This window comes from Artemia franciscana, chromosome 6 (assembly GCF_032884065.1).
Source record: "Artemia franciscana chromosome 6, ASM3288406v1, whole genome shotgun sequence".
Lineage (NCBI taxonomy): Eukaryota > Metazoa > Arthropoda > Branchiopoda > Anostraca > Artemiidae > Artemia > Artemia franciscana.
The window spans coordinates 8,837,609-8,860,155 of record NC_088868.1 but is presented as its reverse complement, the minus strand read 5'-3'; positions in this window follow the sequence as shown (position 1 = coordinate 8,860,155).

The following is a 22,547-nucleotide window of genomic DNA, read 5'->3' as shown; positions in this document are numbered from 1 at the left end:
AGGATTTTGTATTTTTTTTGTCTCTCTCCCAACGTGTCTTTGTGACTGAGTTTCCTCTTCCAACGTTCCTGTGTGAGTCAGTGTCTGATAACCTGTCTCTGTGCCTGTCTTTATGTGTCGGACTTGTGTGTTTTTGTGTGTTTTTTTTTGTCTCTTTCTCACCTTGCTTGTATGATTGAGCGTCTTTGTGCCTGTCTCTGTGCCATTCTTTGTTTATTTGAGTTTATGTCTTTGTGGTTTTTGTGTGTTTTTCATCTTTTGCCTTTTGTCTTCATTTGCCTTATGCTTTTTTGTCTCTCTCTCTCCGTGCCTATGTGTTAGAGTGTGTTTGCGTGTATGCCAGTGTGTCTGACTATGTGTGGTTGTTGTGTTTGTGTATGTTTCCCTCTGTTTTTCCCCATGTACCTGTATGTTTGACTGTGTTTGTATGTGTGTGTGTGCTTGTTCGTTTATATTTGTGTGGTTGTCTATGTTCGTGTGTGTGCTTGTGTTTTTCCTCTGTGTGTTGTCCTCTGTCTGTGTCTGTGTCTTTATCAATGCCTTTTTGTGTGATTTGGTTTTTGTTCCTGTGTGTTTGACTTTTTGTAGTTGTATTTGTGTGTGTCTGTTTTTTTCTCTCTTCTTTTTGTCGCTCTCCATGCCTCTGTGTCAGACTGATTTTGCCTGTGTTTCTGAATTTCTCTTGGCATATGTTTATGTGTTATTTTTTCCTCTTTGCGTATTGTCAATCATTCAATAAATTGAAGCCTATTTGGAGAAGTAATAAATATTCAATGCGACTGAAGCTTCGACTCTTCAACAGCAATGTACTCTCAATCTTCCTTTACGCAAGTGAATGTTAGAAAATAAACACCCAGCTTGAAAAAAGGATCCTTGAATTTAAAAATATGAGCCTCAGAAGAATGTTGAATAAAAGCTGGCAACAAAAAATTACACTTGCAGAAATACGAAGAAAAACAGGTCAACCTCCAGTCACTGAGCTGCTGAAAAGAAGGCGATAGACATACCTGGGACACGTTCTTCGTATAGAAGAGAGCCGCCTTCCTCGAACAACTTATGAATGGACGCCAGACGGTAGAAGAAAGAGAGGCCACCCAAAAACTACATTGAGACGAACATATGACCGAGAACTGAGAACGGCCGGCACCTCACTAATACCTGAATGGGAAGACGTCATCGCTGCAGCACCACTGCGAAACGAATCGAGAGGCTTTTTCGACGCCCTATGTTCCACCGATGGCTCTGCAGGAACTAAGGTCTAAGGTAAGGTATTGTCAATCCTCCCTTTGCTTTTGTGCCTGACTATGTGTGTGTTCCTTTGTGTTTTAACTTGTATGGTTGTGGTTGTGTTTCTATTTGTGTATGTGTTTATGTGTGTGATTGTTTGTTTGTCCTGTTGCATGTTTCTATCTCTCAAATGGATTTGTGTCTGGTTGTGTTTTTGTCTGTCTATCTGACTTTGTGTGATTGTGTGTCTACGTGTGCGTTTGGGTGTAAGTCTTCTTAACTTTGTGTAATTATTTCACTCACCTGTGCCTTTGTGTCTGACTGTGTGTTTTCCTGTGTGTCTGGCTTTGTGTGGTTATTTGTGTATTTATTGATATTTGTTTTTTTATCCTTTTCTCTGCGTGTTTTCGTCCCTTCCCAATGCCTTTTTGCTTGACTCTGTTTGTGGCTTTGTGCCTGACTTTTTGTGGTAGTGTTTGTCTTTGTGTATTCGTATTTGTGCGTTTGTGCGTTTCTGTATGTATATGCGTGTGTTCGTGCTTGCACATGTGTGTGTGTGATTGGGTGTGGTGTGTGTTTGTATGTATTTTTGTGTATGTATGTGTGTGTGTGCGTGTGTGTGATTGTATGTGTTTGTGTGGGTGTTAGTATATGTGTGTGCATGGGTGTGTGTGTGTGTGTGTGTGTGTTTGTGTGTGCAAGTATGTGTGTGTGTCTGTGTGTGTGTCTGTATTTGTTTGCTTATGTTGGTGTGTGTATGTGTGTTTGTGTGTTTGTTTGTGTTTGTATGAGTGTGTCTGTGTGTGTGTATTTGTGGTTATTTGTGTTTGTTTGTGTGTCTGTGAGGGTAAGTTTGTTTTTCCCTCTGTGCGTGTATATCTCTCTCACCTTGCCTTTATGTCTGACTGTGCTTTTGTCCGACCCGAGGGTAACAGAAGAACAGTCATAGTGTGGTACAGTGACGTGAAGTTGCATGGTGTATCTCATTGAGAGTGGCTTACTTGGATTCAATGTAAATTTTTTAACAGGAATAAACCTGAAATGCCTCAGGATTGATGAGTGTAAGCCAGAAGGTTTCAGATGGCCAGTCCTAGCGTGACCTAGTGGCAGTATGGCAATATTGTATCAAAAAGGGCTGGTTTGCAAAAACATAAGACCCTGGGTTTAACGCAAGATTGTTAATGAGAATATGTCTGGAAAATATTTTTGAATGATGGTGTTGGGGTTTCAGAGAATGCTCAAGAGTTAGTAATAGTGTAGTAGAGTGGCGTGAATTGTTTGGACTAATATTTTCTAGAGCTTAATGTTAATCTGGGATGTGTTGAAAGAAATTTTGTGACCGAAGAGGAGTGAAATCTAACACTCAGTAAATGAAACGAAGTATTTTCATTTAATTCCCTCAAAATTTTCTTAATGTGACTTAAATTTACCTCTAACGAGATTATATGAAACTTGAAGAGAAAATATTATTCAAGTGTGCCCTTGTCAACGGGAAAGTATAGTCTTGGCTCAAAGAAACGATGGATTTTCATTAAATGTCGTCAAAATTATCTTAATAAGGTTTAAATTTACCTCTAGTAACCACCTGCCCTCTGGAATTGGTTTGTAGGATCCCCGCCGGTCTTTAATTCTTCGTTCCTTTTGCTTATATTTTATCCTTTGTAAGCTTTTTTTCATGTTTTGTTTCTTCCCTGATTGGAGTTCCATCGCTCTTTCTATGTTTTACTGACCAGCTATATATTTCAAAAGTGGCATGAATTGCTTTGGCTAACATTCTCTAGAGCTTAAATTTAAGCTGGGAGGTGTTAAAAGAACTTTTTTACGGAGGGGGAGTAAAATCTGACGCTCATTCAAAGAAGCGAGGAATTTTCATTAAATATCCTCAAAAATATATTAAAGTGGCTTAAATTTACCTCTACCAAAATTATGTGAAATACGAAGAGGAAATATTATTCACATTTGCACTTGTCAAACGGAGAACTTACAGTCTGTGCCCAAAGAAACGAACAATTATTAATAAAAGCCCTCAAAAGTATCTTAAGTTGATTTAAGTTTACCTCTAATAACAAGCCTCCCCTTTAGAATTGGTGTGTGGGTTCCCCACCTATCTTTAATTCATGGTTCTTTTTGCTTATATTTTACACTTTAAAAGCTTTTTTCATGTTTTCTCTTCTCTATTTTTTTTAACCGAAATTGCATTTTTTGTGTTTTATGGGCCAGAAAGATATTGTATGGTGGCCTCAAATGCCAAGAGTCAAGAGAAGAAGCACTAATTGGTAATTTTTCACTAAGTGTAAGTGATTGATTCTAGTGTAAACGAATATTTTGGCATGAAAATGTCAAAAGATTACATATGTGTGAAAAAGACTCTATTAGGTAAAAAATGGCTTAAGAGCAAACCCCAACACTATATGACAGCATCCTCTAAAGCATAATTCAACAATCAGGGGTTCTTCAAAATTAAGCAAATTTCAGTACTCGATTTTCCATCCTGCATGTCAAGTATCGCAAAGACTCAAAGATTTTCTGCTTGCTTTAAGTTTAACTCAGTTATTTGTTGTAATCTCTGTTTGTTTTGGTTTTTATTTATTTAATATGGGGTTTTTTGGTAGCGTCAAGTCTGGAAGATTATCTGACTTGTTTGTGCTCGTTTTTCTATTAATATGCAACTTTGCATTTTTTTTTCAAATATACTTTATGGAAAAAGTTTTATTATTAATTTCTTTTAAATTAACATAGTCTAAAAAGCAAAATAATACTTTATTTATTTTTGTTTGTCAAACAGTATATAAGGAGCAGTACGGCTCAATAGTAAACGAAACTCTGAGAAACACATTAACCAGAAACTCTCAGTCTTGATAACAATTGATTCACTATATATTTTAATGTCTATTCCTTTTTAAAGAAAATAAATTTATCAAGTTTAATCTTATGCATCAACCCTAAATGTTACCATTAAGAGTTGTATGGCAAATATTATCCCTTAAATGATTAGCCAGTTTTGCAAAAAAGGAGGAAAAAACCCATTAAAAACAATTAATCCTAATAAAACCATCAGATTCATAATATCAGAAAACCCTGCTCTGTAAGTATCAAGGTCATATGTTCAAAATGTGCAATTTTGCATTTTGTCAAAAAATAGATAACGAAAGTTTGTTTATTTATTTGTTTTTGTACTCGTATGCCTTTTGTATTTCCTGGAGGTTATTATATCAAACAAGTCGTCCAAGAAGATTGAAACAAAGTTCATTTAATTGTAAATCAAAAGTTATCGTGTACTTTTAAAGTGGCAAATATATTGCAGAGCAGCTAGACCCCCCCTTCCCCCCATGTATTTTTACCCCCAAAGCATCCGATAAAAATTTTAGAATAGTTGGAATAGTAATGAAGCCCCGGGAGGAGGCTTGAAATATCTTTTCAAGAAGGCAGTGTTGATGCCTAGGATTATTTGTAAAACGATAAGAAATAAACTTAAATCTATATGAAAATAAAGAAAATTTTCTTGAGGAAATTGTCAAAGGGAAATTTTGAGCGAAGAGGAAATATTCCTGGAAAAATTTCAAAAGGAAAAGAGGGATTCAATCTAGGGTGAACTTTTTGTGGAAACATTATTCCTGCAGAAGGAATTTTCACGAGGGAGAAGCTATTTTCTCCTTAGTTGAATATCTCGGCATGATTTGAAATTAAAAACTTTTCATCAAGTTATAATCTTAGAATTGATGTTTACAAGATATAAAATAAATACAACTCTAGCAACTTAATAAATACAAAAACAAATTTTCTACTAAAAGTGAAAAGCAACATTTAGACTTAAAACGAAAAGAAACTATTTTATATAGGAGGGGTAATGCAATATCATCAATTCTAGATGTTTACACCAAAATAGTACATCAGGGTCCTAAGAAAATCAATCCTAAGACACAAGGGCCATGTATTGTAACGAGAAGAAATTGTAACGAGAAGCTTATTTCAAGCACTGAAAAATATTTGCATACGGAAGTATTGAGTGCTTTTTGGATCCGGGAAGACAGGTAGTGGGTATGCTATTAGAGCTACTACCTTCTTGAGACGTTTTTACGCGCATCTGGGACTTAAGCAATAGTTTGGTACACTTGTTTGTTATGAAAGGGTAAAGATCCCCTGTTAATTTAAATTGCATGACTTGTTAGATCTTAAGGTTTGCTAGTCAAGCGGGGAAGCCTACATAATAGGGAGTGTTTACCTATAATGTGGATGATGTAACTTTGCTTGACTTGGTAGTTTTATTGAGGACGGTTTTATCTCTCGTGACTTGTTTCTTCAGAGCCCCTCGGTTATGATTGAAGAAAACTCATACGTCGTATGTTACATAATACCCTAAGAAATGCTTCATTTGCTTCAAGATGTTTATTTCTTTTTTTCTTCGAGACATTTTCTTTAAGATTGCTTTCTCGGGGAATCTTTATAATCTAAAAATTTTCGTCCGCTATAGCAGACGAATGAGATTTTCCCAATGACCAGACCAGAGCCTTACCCAACTTGACCAGCAAATTATTCATAATATTTTGAATCGGGAAATAGACACTAAGCGAAAAGCTGTTTCACTGCACAGAGGATCTCCTGCGCAGTATTTTGATCAATTAAACTATTGATCTTGTGTTTCCAATCTGTTCCCCTCGAAAACACGCAGGTACCCCGGTGCTATGGATTTTTGATTTGTTAAGTGCATCTGTTTGTTAAATGATGGTTTAGAAGCTAGTATTATCATATATTTGAAACACATGTTAATGTTAAATCATAGTATTTTCACCGTGTTTTGAGCAAAGCTACGGATTGAAACGTTGAATAAATATTTTCTTTAATTTTGAAACCTAATGGCTCTAAACATCCATCTTTAGCTTCGGTAAAACATTTTATCTATTGCCATTTGTTTCGTCTTTAGTTTATATTTCCTCATTATTTAAAAATTATATAGAATTTAAAAGTTTCTTAAATGAGCTTTCCACTATAATTTATAAGGCCTTCTCAAATATCTCTTATGATCAAACTGTACATTAAATTCATTGATTCGTGTTGTCTCAAGCAACTCCTCCTTGCATTTTATATTTGGCTCTTAAGTTTTAAACATAGCTCCTTAACTTTAGCAAAACATTTGATATATTGCAACATGTTTTGTCTTTAATTTGATATTTCCTTATTGTTTACAAAGGATGTATAATTAATAACATTTCTTAAATGAGCCTTCCCCTACTTTTCTTACAGAATTTGCAGATATTTTCATTATAAAAATTTTCTTAAAATCAATTGATTTGGGTTTTTGCGAGCAGCCCCTCCTTGGAATTTAGATAAGCTTATTCAGCTTTTGCAAGGATCCTTAGTTTAAGCGAAACATTTAATCGATTTCAATATGCTTTATCTTTAATTACATATTTCCTTATTGTTTAAAAAGGACATAGAAGTTAAAACATCTTTTGAATGAGCCTTCTGCTTATTTCCAATGATTTTGTTAAAATTGGCTGCGCTCTGACTTCATCGTTCCAATAGCCTTCTCAGATATAATCTTGATACGAATATGCTTTAAATCCATTGTTTCCTGTTATCACAAGCCACACCTTAACAGTAAAGGAGAAATTTACCCACCATTGCCGAACACCCCAACCAAGTCTTTCTAAGAAATTAACACCCATAGCCCCATGGACTACAGCTGGAATACTGAAGTCAATAAAGAGGAAACAAAACCTTTGGAAAGAGTATAGGAACAGACCAAGTGATGCTAAATGAGATGCTTTTAAGCTATACCGGAAGATGCTTAAAACTCTGATTCGAAAAGCTAAAATTACATATTTTTCCCGAAGGCTTGCGGATTTCATCAAAAATATAAAGAAAACTTGGTATGTAATTAAGGAAGGTATGCAACCATTGGCAATTCCTCGAAAGCTCCCTAAATCACTTACTGTTCAGAATCAGGTTTTCTTGGATGAGGACCAAGTGCGACATCAGATGGCTAAATTTTTTGCTGAGGTTGGAAAAACAACGGCGTTATGTGTGGTTCCTTCTTCAAGTTCTAGATCTTGGAAGCAGTTCCTCGGTCCTTCCTGTGTATAGTCGATGGTTCTTGAGTCAGTTATGGATCAGAAACTGATAATAATAATTTCGTCATTAAAAAATTCTTCATCTCGATTCGACCAAATTCCTGCCAAATTAATTAGTCAGATACTTCCCTCAACTATTACACCACTGTGCCACTTGGTTAACCAGTCATTCAAGCAGGGAATATTCCCTCAGCGTCTCAGGTTGGCATAAATGATAACACTATTTAAAGGAGGTTATCGGGAGAACCCGAGGAACTATTGGCCTATATCTCTTCTGTTTGTTTTTCTTAAAATATTTGAAAAGGCTATCCTAAAGCGTCAGCTGAGTTTCCTGGAAATGAAGAAGTTTTTTCATCGGCACCAGATTGGTTTTCGAGAGAAGTACTCAACAGAACAAACATGTAATATGCTTCTTTATTTCGTACGACAGTCTTTGGACTTCGGCCTTATCCCTGCGGCAATATTCCTTAATATGAAGAAAGCCTTTGACTGCCTTGCACACGAGATACTTATTGGTAAGTGGTCGCATCAAGGTGTTCATGGAGAAGCTCTTTCCTGGTTTCCTTCATTCCTAACTGGCCGATCCATTCCAGTTGAAGCTTCTGATGAGCATGTTTCACCTGAGTATAGAGTGCCTCAAGGTTCAGTTCTTGGGCCATCCCTTTTCCTCATATATGTCAACGACCTCTATCGACTATTTAGCAGCCTACGATCTAATTTATGTTGTCATTTGTGCCAGAAATGAGATACTGTGGTTGGAGCCTTGGATACGCCTGGTCAACATGAAGAACTCTTTGCATTCGCCAACGACAGCACCCTGGGGTGCATCACCAGACGATTCATCCCTTATCCTCAAGCTACAATTGATGACAGAAAACATATATCGTTGGTTTGATGCAAATTTAATAGCTTTGAATGTAAGAAAATCGTTTCTTCTCATATTCTCCCATATAGGCAAAAGCTGCCTTACAGTGACAGAGCCTCATAAATCTAAGGGATCCAATTCCCGCTCAGCTGACCGGCTAGTTCGATTCCTTGTGGTACTTCTGGATGAAAGTCAATCTTTCTGTAAAAAGTGCATTAAAAGTAATAAAGATAGGATTTTGAATAAGGGAAATGTGGAATAAAAAGGTTTAAAAATAATATAGTGCAGCATTTTTAATAGAATTATGGAAAGAACAAAAGAGGTCCGCGCAAATTTGAGTAAAGTATGCTAAGGAGTGAAATATGGAAAAATGTGGATCAAAATTGACAAAAGGACGGGTGTTAAATAGTAAACTAGTGCTACTAATCTATCCTTACACTCTTTCAAGAATTTCTTATCTTCCTTCAATTTTTCTTTGTAAGATTTCCCCATCCCATTCAGGGATGAGCTTGTTTCTAGCTTTATGCGATTAGCCGACAAGGACATCTTTGACAGATTGTCACTCTTCGTTCATTGAAAATTTCCTTGCTTTTTCAATCCTTGTCTCAATGTAGCCCTTGAAAGCTGGATTGGACATAATTTATCGTACAGCTTACTGTTTTTGATACGGTCATCTATCGGGTATCCAAAAAACCCGTGCTAATTTTCTTTGTAAAACATCTATCAAATCTTCCCCCATTTTTTAGAGCAGCAGCGCTTCAGAATCATACTTGAAAACTATCATTACTGTGGCTTCTAAAACTCTATTAATATTGCCGTAATCGGACTAATATTTTGGCAACAGTCTTTCAGATGGCAAATTTTGAAACGATCTTATTGAGAAAAAATCTTCTATCAATACCTATCCGTGCGGCACCCCGTATCTCTTAATACCTTAAAATGTATTGTCCATAGGCCTACACCATCTTGAGTGAGCTTCCTTACACATTTTGTACCTGAAAAAGTAGGTAAAGGACTTTGATAACAACATTATGATATAAACCTTTTTATGCAACCGGCTTTTAAAAAAAAACAACAAAAGTAAATTATGAACGTTTTTAAGTCAACGGCTTTTTTATTATTGTTTTAATGAATAAAATATTCCCGATAATAATCTTTTCTGTTCATATATAAATTGTTTATCAAAACACTGCTAACAATAATTATTCATATTAAAGTTCCGTATCATAATGTTGTTTTGAAGTTTCTTAGGTAATTTCTAAGATCCATGGTCCGTCATAAATCTTCAAAATTTTTTTCATTGTCTTCAAATATGGACTTCAATTGGGTCTCCAACTGCCTTTAATTGGCTCAAAACACCAATAAACTATCAGAAATACCCTCATTCTAGGCTTGTATACCTTAGTTCTGCCCTTAAAAGGAATGGATGATAGACTATCTATCAACAAATGAAATTGCGTGTTTTTTATACAATTCTGAAAAAGGCTTATTTCAGCTTTGCCTCTTACTCACACTATCTGTCTTGGATATTTCTCCAATTTGCTATGTCTCTCAACTTTTTCATCACAGTTTGTAAAGTTGATTTTTGTCCAAACCATTTATTTTCGTAATAATGCAGGGAATAATCGGGAATAATCTTTGAAAAATTTTTATTGTGGGTCTCCAATTGCCTTCAAATGGTTCAGAGAGCTCATAAATTATTCGAATTAACCTTTTCCATGGGTTTATACCTTAGTTCTGCTTTAAAGTGGTTGGATGATATACTGTCTATCTAGAACTTAAATGACATAATATTTTTACTATTCTGAAAAAGAGTTGTACCAGCGTTGCCTCTCACTCAGACTATCTGTCTTGAGTTTTCTTCAAATACCGATACTCCTGATCTTTTTCGTCACAGTCCATCCAGGCAATTTTGATTCAAAGGCAGTTTTAATTCAGATGTTGACGAACTCAATTCATATTCTACTGTTCTGGTCTATATATAAAAAATAAGTTGTTTGTCGACTGACGCCATGTTTGTCCACTGACGTCATTATAAGGACTGAGCATTGTGACGTCATGTATGTATTTTGTATGTTTGTATATGACTTCAAAGGCTTTGTACGTGACGTCAAAGGCTTTGTATATGACGTCATTGTAAGTATATAAGAAGACGTTTCAAAAAGAAATTTTTAGTATAGATTTTAAAATGACAGAAGAAAACAGCCGAGGAAGCTGCTCAAATAGTTAATTCAAAGAGAAATTTTAGTATAAATCCTACAATGGCAAAAGAAACAGCCGAGGAAGCTGCTCAAAGAGTTAATGCCAAAAGGCTTGCGGCTAAGGAACGCAACACCGTGCACTTAGATAAAAATCAACCTGGACAGCGAGAGTCAAAACGTATCAAAACTGAAAATTATAGCCATGACGATTGAGTTTGGGATTTTGACTTGGATAAGGTCATCAATGCCTACCAGATTTTAGTGAACCAGAAGGTTCGGCGACATGTATTTCATATTGAAGAAAGACAAGCCAAGGTAAAACAAACCAAACAACTTGAAAGTGAGACCGATGATAAAAAAAACGACGTTGAAAGTACTATCGTTCCCAGTTGCAACATCTTTTCCACAAAAATAATAATTTAGTGTTTCTATTCAAAACAGCAATCGAATTGATGCCTACTGATACGCAACTATCAACGGAGTGGCAATCGTTATGGTTGGTGATCAGTTCTTACCTCGAAATAATATCCTTTATAGGCAAAACATTCAGTTGACAAGAATTGCTTAAACTCATCGATGCTACGATGCCCTACAATATCCTATCATTTTTTGAGGTGGAGCCGACGGCTATCACTTTATTATTAAATTAATAAATCCAGCCACTAACAAAGAAATGGATAAGAAATGCAGCACATTGATAAATTATGCCTATAGATTAATGATTCGTCATTTATTAAATTTGCATATAATCCATCTTGGAATTAGATACAACAGCTCTTACATCCTGGACAATCGCCGATTCATAGACATGACATTACGGCCCGTGTCTTCCCTCAAAAGTTGCTCTCCTTCACCTCCTACAGAGTTATGTTATAAATACAAATCGCAAATGGCCGAGAATGTACTTCACCGAATACGACTAAAAAGGTCAAATATGACCATGGACTTTACAACAGAAATTTATAACTGCACTTTAGTTATGATTGAAGATTTTTGCTTATCTATTGCAAACAAATTTCCCAAGCATTTGGGAATGCCTTTATCTAATCGTACTGTTTCTATTTCTACATGTGTAGAATGGTATCGTGAACAAAGTTACAACACACAAATGAAAAGCGGGACACAGGGATATAAATGACGACTGGGACCCTCAAAGAGAAACTATAGACCGAGACACCGGGACACAAATGATGACCGGGACACAGGGAATATAAATGACCACCGGGAAACAGGGACGTAACTACAACGGGGACGCCGGAAGGGCACATTGGGTATATATAAATGACGACGGGGAAACAGGGAATATTCGAATAGCAATTACCATCAACAAAGCCCAAGGGAAATCATTAGAAAAATGCAGTATAGATCTGAATAAGGATTGTTTTCCCATGGACAATTATATGTTGCATGTTCAAGAGTCGGTAAACCTGACAATCTATTTATATGCACAGACAATGGGAAAGCGAAGAATATTGTATATTTGGAAGTTTTACGTAGTTAAAAACATATATATATATATATATATATATATATATATATATATATATATATATATATATATATATATATATATATATATATATATATATATATATATATATATATATATATATTTATATATATATATATATATATTTATATATATATATATATATACATATATATATATATATATATATATATATATATATATATATATATATATATATATATATATATATATATATATATATATATATATGTACATATATATATATATATATATATATATATATATATATATATATATATATATATATATATATATATAAATATATATATATATATATATATATATATATATATATATATATCCATCTGTTTTCAGAGGTGGGACACAGGGACACAACTACACTGGCGCGTAACTAATATAGCGCGTAACGAATTACGCGCGTGGGGGGGCTTGGGGGGTGCGCGAAGCGCCACACCAACAGCTAGTTTTTACATAAAAGCTAGTTTTACATCAAAAATCAGAAGTATTTTTACAATTCTCTGATCAATAAACAGAATATTTTGCATAGTTACAAGTACTATATTTTAAGCCGGTATAGAGATTTTGGATTGTATGTTTGGGATTCTCCGAAGTTTTAACAAAGCAAAGACTATTGTTCTATAATGACGAATATATTTTTTTTATCGATGAGTAATTCAAATAAAAATATAATCAAAAAAAAATAAATTAATTCTTAGAACCTAAGGATTTTTTGGTGGGTTTTAGTGTTGCTATTTTCTTTCAATTGAATAAAATTGCTTTTTCAAATTTTATTCACTACTAGCTGTTGGGGTGGCGCTTCGCGCCACCCCAACTCCTAGTTGGTGGGGGCACATTACACCCCCACCAAGCCCCCCGTGCGCGTAAGTCGTTACACGACATATTTGTTATGCGCCATTGTAGTTAGATACATAGATACATTTTAGATACATTGTAGTTAGATATATAGTCACAGGTGTCCCACCTGTGAATATAGATATATATATATATATATATATATATATATATATATATATATATATATATATATATATATATATATATATATATATATATTTTTAACTACGTAAAACTTGCGAATATACAACATTCTTGGCTGTCCCATTGTCTGTGCATATAAATAGATTTTCAGGTTTACCGACTCTTGAACATGCAACATATAATTGTCCATGGGAAAAACAATCTGTATTCAGATCTATACCTCATTATTCTAATGATTGCCCTTGAGCTTTGTTGATGGTGATTGCTAATCGAACATTCCCTGTGTCCCCGTCGTCATTTATATATCTCCCTGTGCCCACCGGCGTCCCCGTTTTAGTTGTGTCCCTGTGTCCCGGTCGTCCTTTATATTCCCTGTGTCCCGGTCGTCATTTGTGTCCCGGTCGTCATTTTTGTCCCGGTGTTCTGGTATGTAATTTCTCTTTGAGTATCCCGGTCGTCATTTATATTCCCTGTGTTCTGGTCGTCATTTGTGTCCCGGTGCTTTGTTGATGGTGATTGATAATCGAACATTCCGTGTCCCGGTCACTTTCTCTTTGAGTGTCCCTTTTTTTAGTTTTTTTTCTTTTTCAGTTTTTAGTTTTTTTAGTTATTTTATTAGTTATAGTTTTTTTCTTTTTAGTTTTTTAGTTTTTTATTAGTTTTTACTTTTTTTCTTTTTATTTTTTTTTGCAGTTTTTCCTTTTTTTAGTTTTGTACCCTTTTTTAAGTTTTTTTAGTTTTTTAGTATTTTCTTTTTAGTTTTTTTTTGTAATTTTTACCTCTTTTAGTTATTTTTCTTGTTTTGTATAAATGCTAAAGCCAAGGTTCGAACCTGGAACCTCTCGGACCTAGAACCGGAAACATAATGCATTACCAACTCAGCTACTTCGGCTTGAATACATTTACCTTTTTTAGTTACCTTTTTTAGTTACCTTTTTTTTTAGTTTTCTTTTTCTGTTTTTTTCTTTTTAGTTTTTTTTTTGTAGTTTTTACCTTTTTTAGTTTTTTTCAGTTTTTTCTTTTTTAGTTTTTAGTTGTTTACCTTTTTTTAGTTTTTTTTAGTTTCTTAGCTTTTTTAATTTTTTTAGTATTTTCTTTTTTGTTTTTTTTTGTAGTTTTTACCTTTTTTAGTTTATTTTCTTCTTTTGTATTCAAGGTTCGAACCTGGAACCTCTCGGACCTAGAACCTGAAACTTAACGCTCTACCAACTTAGCTACTTCGGCTTGATTACATTCGTTTTTGAATTGGTATTTAATGAAATAATTCAGACGTCATGTGCGGACAGTGGCGTTACTCGACAGACAGACAGACAGACTGACAACTTATCTATCTATATATAAAAATAAGTTGTCTGTCTTTCTGTCTGTCTCCCTGTCTGTCTTTCGAGTGACATCATTATATGACGTCTGAATTATTTCATCAAATACCAATTCAAAAACGAATGTATTCAAGCCGAATTAGCTGAGTTGGTAAAGCGTTTTGTTCCAGGCTCTAGGTCCGAGAGGTTCCAGGTTCGAACCTTGGCTTTAGCATTAATACAAAAGAAGAAACAAACTAAAAAAGGTAAAAACTACAAAAAAGAACTAAAAAGTAAATACTAAAAAAACTAAAAAAGCTAAAAAACTAAAAAAAGGTAAAAAACTAAAAACTAAAAAAGAATAAAAACTAAAAAAAAATTAAAAAATGTAAAAACTACAAAAAAACTTAAAAGAAAAAAACAAAAAAACACAAAAGAAAGGTAAAAACTAAAAAAAAAACTAAATAGAAAAAAAACTAAAAAGTAATAAAAAACTTAAAAACTAAAAACTGAAAAAGAAAAAAAACTAAAAAAGGAAAAAACTGAAAAATAAAGGAGAAAAAAAACTAAAAACCGGGACACAGGGAATATAAATGACGACCGGGACACTCAAAGAGAAATTACAGACTGGGACACTGGGACACAAATAACGACCGGGAGATATAAATGACGACCGGGACACACAAAGATAAGGATTCAGGGAATATAAACGGCGAACGGGACACAGGGACACAACTACAACGGGGATAACGGGGGCACAGGGGGATATATAAATGACGACGGGGACACAGGGAATGTTCCATTAGCACTCACCATCAACAAAGCTCAAGAAATTTTCCAAAGAAATATTTTATTCAAGTAACTAAATTTATGTCATTATTTTCAGGTTTAAGATTGAAGGGCTTTCGCGGAGACTTGCTTTTTTATAAAGTAAGATATAACTTTCAATTAAAACAGTCTTAAGTGAGGAAAAACAAAATGACGCAATTCACGTATGCTCTGCAATCTATAAAGCGACAGTTTGCATATGTTCAACAAATGAAGGGCATTTGCTTTTAGCAGCAAGTCTGTTTTCGCGTTGCTCTGGTAGTTTCTCGACACGCCTTCGCTGACGTAAATTGCATATTCCTAATCTGGCATTATCTCTTGAACCCGCAAGCCTGTTTTCACATTGCTCTTGTGATTCCTCGACACGCCTTCTTTTTTTACTTTCTCCTTCAGCAGCAAGTCTGGTTTCGCGTTTCTGGTAGTTCCTCGACACGCCTTCGTTGACGTAAATTGCACATTCCTAATCTGGCCCTTTCTCTTTGAACCACAAGCCTGGTTTTGCTTTTTGGTAACATTCTACAACATTGACAGGTGGAAAAATCTTCACGTGTCAAGCTTGCTAAAGCTCAACAATTTATAATAAACCTCAAAGTTTTAAGTATCTGTTTTAAGGTTTTCGAATTACTTTAATCTATTGTCAAAATATTTCGAAATATTTATGCAATTCCCAGTTTTTACATTTTAGTTTGTTTTCATTTTCTTCTTTATTTGTCAGACGTCATATGCAAACCCTCAACACAAAAATACATACAACTTATTTTTAAATATATATAGAAGATATAATCTGGCTTAACAGACATAGTGTAAAAGACATAACACACATACAACTTATTTTTATATATATAGATACTTAATTATTTAGTATTTTGAATATCTGATTTTCTTTGCCTTCCTTCCATTTACAATTCAAGGAAAAGGTATCTTGCTTATATATTTTATATAATTATCCTAAGGATAGATGGATTAAAGATTTTTTCTTTTTTTAAATATTTTGTAGGTATAACAACCTAGTTATCACCAATACGGTGTTTGGTCACAAAATGGCCCATAAGTTGACATGGTATTCACGTGATGGTAAGACAGCAAACCTTATTGATTGTGTTATTGTAAACAGAAGACTAGTAGGATCAATACAAGATACTAGGGTGTATAGGAGTGCCGTTATTGATGTTAAAAGTAAAGATCACTATCTAGTAGTGTCTAAGGTTAATTTAAAGCTGAAATTTCGGAAACGTAACTACCTCCCGGAAAGTTATGATGTTGGTAGACTTCAGGATAAAAATTTGAGAAAAAAATTCCAGGAACAGTTGAGTACTAAACTTGAGAGTTAAAAATTTAACAATGTGGAAGATGGATGGAATAATTTCAGAAAAACAATTTGTGAAGTTGCTGATGGTGTCCTAGGGAAGAGTGCTAAGACTGCAACTAGGAATATTAGTGGCAAAGCTTTAGGTTTAATAGAGAGTAGAGGGGGTTTGTATAAGAATTATCTGAGTGATAGGTCGTATAAAAACAAAAGGAATGTAAAGAAAGTGGAGAAAGTATTAAAATATAAACTAAGGAGATGTGAAGTGGAGGCGATGGATAAAATTGCTGAGGATCTGAAAGATGTCGCTAGACGGCATAATAGTAAAATATTATACTGGCATGTTAATAAATTGAACGGGAGTAGCAAATCCGGACTAGTCCCAGTTAAAGATAAAAATGGGGCCACAATTAGTGATAAGGAAAAAGTTAAAGAAAGATGAGTGGAACATTTTGAGAATGTGCTAAACCGAGATACAGTTGCAGGAAAAGATATAGATGAAAATGAAAAAGTTTGCAATACCTTGGATGTGAAGGAAGATTTGTTTAGTGAGGAAAAATTAGCGATAGTACTAAAAGGATAAAAAATAATAAGGCCCCAGGTGCTGATAGTATGATTAAAAGTTTCTTAAATATGGTTGCTCTGAGTTTAGGAATAAGCTACTGAAGATTATGAACATGATTTTTGAAAAAGGGGAAGTACCCAATGATTTTATGAAAACCTTAATTAAACCATTGTATAAGAAAGGTGACAAGAGTGAGTGGCGTAATTATCGAGGCATTAGTCTGGTCTCTGTAGGTAGCAAATTACTGAGTAATATGATACTTTTTAGACTGAGACATGCTGTAGGCAAAGTTTTAAGGGATGAACAATGCGGTTTTAGAAAAGGTAGAGGATGTGTCGACCATGTTTTCACTCTTAGGTTGATAATTGAGAAGTCCCTTCGTTGTCAAACACCTTTGGTCCTCAGTTTTATCGATTATGAGCAAGCTTTCGATTCTGTTTATAGAAAAGCGTTAACAAAGGTCTTGTCGTTATATGGTTTACCTGAAAAATACATTAAAGTGATTTGCGCTATGTACGAGACTGCTGCCGTTAAGGTAGGAAATGAGGTTAGCAACTGGTTTTGTATTAGATCAGGAGTTAAACAGGGTTGTGTTCTATCCCCCGTTATATGCATCTTTTTGATGGACTTCGTCTTAAGGAGGACAGGAAAGGCAATTTGAGACCATGGAATCAAATGGGAGGAAGAACGCTCCTGGACTTAGATTATGCTGATGACTTAAGCATATTAGATGAAAGTGTGAGCAAAATGAATGAATTTTTAGAGGTTTTAAGAGTTCAGGGTGCTAAAATAGGCTTGAAAATTAATGTTAAGAAGACTAAGTCACTACGGCTAGGAATAAGTGAAGATGAACAGGTGACATTAGGTAACGAAAAGGTTGATCAGGTTGGGAGCTTCAGATACCTTGGTAGTATTATTAGTAAAGATGGTGGGAGTAGTGAAGATGTTAAAAGTAGAATAGATAATTCCCAGGGTGTTTTTTCACAGTTAAAAAAAGTTTGGAAGAATAGAAAGATAAGTCTACAAACCAAGATTAGAGTATTGGAAGCTACAGTGATGACAGTGGTCAAATATGGCTCTGAAGCATGGGCACTCCGAAAAGCAGAGGAAAATTTACTAGATGTTTTCCAGAGAAATTGCCTACGGATTGTTCTGGGTACCCGGCTGACTGACCGTATGTCAAACAGTAGGTTGTACGAAAAGTGTATCCCGCTTTCTGGGGTTATAATGAAAGAAAGGTTGAGATGGCTAGACCACGTTCTACTGATGAAGCATGTCAGATTACCGAAGATTGTCCTTTTTGGCCAACCGTCTGGGGCTACACGGAAAGCAGGTCGTCCTTTTCTGGGTTGGGAGGATGTCATAAATAAAGATTTAAAGGAAATGGGAAATTCCTGGGAGGGTGTAAAGAGGGAGGCTTTAAATAGATTAGGTTGGAGGAGGAGCTTGCGTAGCTGTGTTGGCCTCAGGGGGCTTGGTGCTGCAGTGAGTTATTTGTAGTAGTAGTAGTAGTAGTTAGTAAATTTGGGCTTGATATAGTAGATTGAGGATTGAGATATAAAATTTAGGATCTACAGAAGATTAGAGCTTGACATAGTATATTTAGGCTTGTTATAGTATATTGACTATCTATGACATGGAATCCTGAGGACAGGAGTTTGAGTCCTGGTGTCGCTGGTTATTTGGTTAGGAACGGGGTCAATGGTGTGACTCTGTAAGCTTGACCGGAGCTAACCGAGCTTAAAATGCTTAGCAGGAAAAATCTCGAGGAAATCACCAGAAGAATCACATTTGTGCCCAACAACGCATTACACTCCCGACCGAAGGCATTGTATCAGGAGATAAGTACCTGCTCAACGCAAACCATTGGTCAGCAGGTAATTTTTTTAAAGTCTGCTCTGTAAGAGATTCTCCCAGCCAACTCAGTGAATCCCCGGGGCGGTAATGGGGAGCACCCTACAAATATACAGGATACCTCCATGGGAGGCACGGGCTGAGAAGAAACCGTGTCCCTGGAAGTTCATAAAAGACACTTTGGAAAAATTGCTTATGGTCGTAAATAAGGGTGGAAAGGACCATCACTCAGCAGGGACCATCGGTGTTTGCATACGTCCCCTGAGTAACTGAACTTCTCTCAGTCGTGGTTTAAATTGAATTTTGACACAGAACACCATCGCGGGAAAATCCTCTATTTCAGGACAAAAGCAGTTGGGCATAATATCCAAATCTAAGGACAACAGCATATGCAAAGGGCTGCCTTAACCTTGTAGAAGTAGCAAGACTGGAAACCTTGCCTGAAATTACATTTTCTGTTTTTCACGCATAACAAAGATTTAGTGCAAAACAAAAGGGGCACGAATGCCTGATTATAAATTCTGAGACCTCAAATCGATTAAAAATTATCGATACATTATATATTTAACTTACCAATCTTAGGGGGCTGGAATACCTTATGATGGCATATTTGCTTATAAGGATGCAAACAGTCAATTGAAAGTAAATAAGTAATCAAGAAATTTATTTAAAAGAGTCATTTACCTAGACAGATTCATTTGAGACTGAATAAAACTATATAAAGTGTAATATTATTGCATATCAGCTGTTTCACAGGAGCACTGGTGGATCTATGTGTAAATTGGGGGGGGGGGGGAGGAATAATCTCCCTGGAGCTTTAAAAAGGGTATTGCTAACTAAAAAGTTTTCTAATTACCCTTGAGACTTCTGATAAATGCGAACATTATTTTTGCTTTGGTGTCGGGGATGGGATTACATATTAATCTACTATTTAGTTACAGTCGCAGGAGTGTTTTTGGCTTATGCCTGTAATACAGTTGCTTTGGGGTGAAGACACCCCTTTATTGTATACTAAAATTTTCTGTTTAAAAAAAAATAATTCTGCTGCTCATGATCATTCCTTACTTTTGGTTTTCTTTAGTTTTTTATGAAGTCTTAGTTTTCTAGGAAGTGCTTTGATTAAAGAATATAGAAAGAAATTCACCTCGTTTGAGTATTTGACAATCGGAAAAACGCTCGTTCCCTCCAGGGGTCGATGTGTGTTCAGAAAGAACATCCCTTGGAATCCATCCGAGTACGGACTGAAAATAGAGTGTCTAACGGAAGCCTCCACCTACTACAAATCCAATGCCTTTATATATTGTGGCGAAACCACTGAGATGGAAGGTACACAGTTGCTGTTCATTAATACCCGTAACACTTTCACTCTGGATGCGCCGGTCTTGGACACAAACAGAAAATAACTGCCGACAACAGGAAATCCTCGATTGAGTTGGTTGATGAGCTGAACAGACAGAATATTATCTACATTGGAAATCTCAGGAATAAGAACTGCGAGCTCCCAGCAGCATTTCTTCCATAAAGGGATCGTGAGCCTGGCTCCTCAATCTTTAGCTTTGCTCAGAAGAAGACTATTGTATCAAATGTGCCGAACAAGAGGAAAACATTACCGTTCAACTCTTTAACGCACAAAAAAACACATTAGGATGCAAACTCAGGGAAGCCGGAGATATACAAGTTTTAGGGCTAAAATAAATCCAGTGTTGACAGTTTAGATAAAAATGTCCCTATTGCTCTACTAGCCGTCACTGTCTGCGCTAGCTACATACAATCTTCTTTGTAATGATTGATATTGCTGGCGTAAATAGGAGAACTTGCCGACATAAAAAGAAACAAAGGTGTAATCACACAAAAATCCCCACACAGTTAGGACTATCCCTTACAAAGCCTCATTTGATGGTAAGAGCAGACATCAACTCCCTTCCTCTAGACCTTCAAATGTTAGTGTTAAATATTGTTGAAATAGAGCCTACAGTTATTTCAGACGCTGAACTCCCACATTGTGGCATCAAAAGTCAGCACTACAGTCTCTGTCCTCGTTCAGATGACCGGAAGGGGACTAGGGTCCTTAGCATCTGCAAAAGTGGTGCTACAAGGACCACCTTAACGAAATTTGCCCAGAATGTATCTAGATGATTCATTTTAATGTTAAACATACGTTATTTGATTTATGTGGTTGAAGATAAATTACAAGTTCCTATCTGAAATAATTTTTATTTACAAGCATTTTTAGTTATGATGTAAATATTTACCCCAGAGTTAGATAAAAAAAAAAGAAAAAAACACCCAACCAGTTAAAGGTTAAGGCAAAAACTTGGGAGTATTGAAACTGTAAAGATTAAATCGAAACACGCTATGGCCATACAGGTGGTAAAGAAGCCTTATAAGCAATTCCTTAAGAACGGTTTATGGTAACAACTTGAATCTTTTAGCGTGTTTTGAAGGGGATATTAAAGAAACTAAAGGTGCTTAGCTTGCTATTATGTAAGCTAGGGGCATTCAAGTAAAGCTTCCAAGGAATATGTAGGCCGATGTTAAACTAAATCAAAATTAGCTATGGTCATGTATATCGTCAAAAGGGCGACACAGCTATATATCAACAAGGGCTTACATTATTAAGTTAGACCTTTCGAGGTTACCTGTAGCAGATTTCGAAGAAAACAGGAGGGACTACGTGTACATGATTAATAGTGCTGCTACTTTACTGTAACTATTGACGCTAAGGCTATTAGTGTGAAACTATTAGTAAAAATTTACGGGGAATTAAAAGAAAGGACAATTAAACGAAATGTGCATGCATGTTTTCAAAATGGCATATAAGGAACACCACATCCAGCCGCACTTTATAATAAACAGCAATACAATTGAAATTCTTAAATGAACTACTTCAATTGGAAGTTAGAAATTCTATTGGTCTTTCTAAGAGTAAAAAATGATATACAAAAATGGTAGGTGATACGGCCTTAGACTTTCTTAGGTCCGAACCAGTGGTTCTAATTTTCATTTCAAGGCTCTTATGCCAGGTAGTGCGATTTAAATCCGTCTGTATTTTAAATTGAAAAAAAAAATTAACTTTTGGGATCCCTGCTTTCAACTCAAAAATTCAATATTTTCAATAAAAAATTATAGCCACCAACCCCCCTACCTTTTCCACTTCTGAATACCACCTTGATGTAAACCTTCAACTACACCATTTTCTTATGATAGTGATTATATTCAAGAAATTTCGCTGAGTAATACCACGTTTTTGCTAGTGTTAAACCGGCAGAACACTATAGAACACTTTTTTTTCCAGAAACTTAAAGGGATAGGACTTGCTTAATCGGAAATTAGAAGTTCTGGGGCGTATTAAGAGTTTTTTGTAAGATGGGGGCCAGCCATCTTTTGATTTCGTGCATCCTTCCTGTTTCTGTTTACTTTCCCAAGATTTCTCCGGGTACCCATATTGAGCTGGGTTGACCCCATGTGAGCTTAAGGAGTCACACCACTGACCATCATCCTGAACCAAGTAACAGGCGACACCAGGAATTGAACCCTGGTCCATTGGACAAAGGATTCCTATTATCCTATTGTAGATACTCTCTTGGAAAGGGTGCTCCATAAACTTGTACAACGTCTTGAAACCATCTAAAAATGTCTTTTCAAAAAGTCTAATTTTCCCTTACAAGTTTCTCTGAAAATCAGAGATTAAAATCAGTCACCATCCGGAAGATATTAAAGATACATCTTATTAACAACCTAGATTAGCAAAGGGTCTCTGAATTCTTTCAACATTCCCTTTGGCATTCAATTAAAGTTTCAACTCAATATCTTCACCAGC